The sequence below is a fragment of the Tenrec ecaudatus genome, chromosome 1, assembly GCF_050624435.1.
Source record: "Tenrec ecaudatus isolate mTenEca1 chromosome 1, mTenEca1.hap1, whole genome shotgun sequence".
NCBI lineage: Eukaryota > Metazoa > Chordata > Mammalia > Afrosoricida > Tenrecidae > Tenrec > Tenrec ecaudatus.
The window spans coordinates 43,851,075-43,852,548 of record NC_134530.1 but is presented as its reverse complement, the minus strand read 5'-3'; positions in this window follow the sequence as shown (position 1 = coordinate 43,852,548).

Sequence of the window (1,474 nt, the reverse complement as noted above, 5' to 3'; positions counted from 1 at the left end):
GAAAATATGCCCAAAGTATGTAAGATGAAGTCTTGCCATCCTTGTCTCTAAGGACAACTTTGGTCTTACTTCTTCCAATACAGATCGGTTTTATCCTTTTTAGCAGTCTACGGTACTTTTAATATTCTTCTCTAGCATCACAATTCAAATGAATCAATTCTTCTATGGTCTACCATATTCAATGTCCAACTTTCCCATTCATATGATGCAATGGAGAATGCCAAGGCTTGGGTTAGGCGCACCTTAGTCCTCAGAGTAACATCCTTGCTCTTTAAGACTCTAAGGAGGTCTTGTGCAGCAGAGTTCCCTAATGCACTGTGTCTCTTGGTTTCTTGACTGCTACTTCCATGAGCATTGATTGTGGAGCCAAGTAAGACACAATCCTTGACAACTTCAACCTTTTCTCTATTTATCATGATGTTACCTATTGGTCCAGTTGTGAGGATTGTGTTCTCCCTTACATTGAATTGTCATCCATACGGAAGGCTGCAATCCTCGATCTTCATCAGCAAGTGCTTCAAGTCCTCCTCACTTTCATCAAGCAAGGTTGTGTCATCTGCATGCTGCAGGTTGTTAATAAGCCTTTTCTCCAATCCTCATGCCACACTCTTCATGTAATCCAGCTTCTCTGATGATTTGCTCAGCATCCAGATTTCTTAAGTAAGGTGAGATGATACAACCCTGGTGCACACCCTTCTGATGATGCAGTATTCCCTTGTTCTGTTTGCGCAACTGCCTCTTGATCCATGTACAAGTTCTGAATGAGCACATGCAGTGTTCTGGAATTCCCATTCTTCTTAAGGTTATCCATAGTTTATTATGGGCCACTTAGTCGAACGCCTTTGTATAGTCAGTGAAACAAAAGTAAACATATTTCTGGTATTCTCTGCTTTGAGCCAAGATTCATCTGGCATCAGTAATGATATCCCTTGTTCTACATCCTCTTCGGAATGTGGCTAGAACTCGTGGCAGTTCCTTGTCAATGTACTGCTGCAACCGCTATTGGATGATCTTAAGAAAAAATATACTCACATGCAATATCAATATTGTTCTATAGTCTGAGTATTCTGTTGGGTCACCTTTCTTGGGAATAGGCACAAATGTGAATCTCTTCCACTCAGTTGGCCAGGTAGCTGTCTTCCAAATTTCCTGGCATAGACGAGTGCTTCCAGTGCCTCTTCAGCTTTCTGAAACATTTCAATGCCCATTCCGTGAGTTCCTGGAGCCTTGTTTTTGGCTAATGCATTCAGTGCAGTTTGAACTTCCTCCTTCAGCACCATTTGTTCTTGCCCTTATGATACCTCCTGAAATGGTAGACTGTCAACTACTTCTTTTTGGTACAGTGACTCTGTGTATTCGTTCTATTTTCTTTTGGTGCTTTCTGCAGCAGTCAATGTTTTGCCTATAGAATCTTTAAAATTTGTATCTGGAGGCTTGAGTTCTTTCACTGAGTTCTTTCTGTTTCAGAGATGCT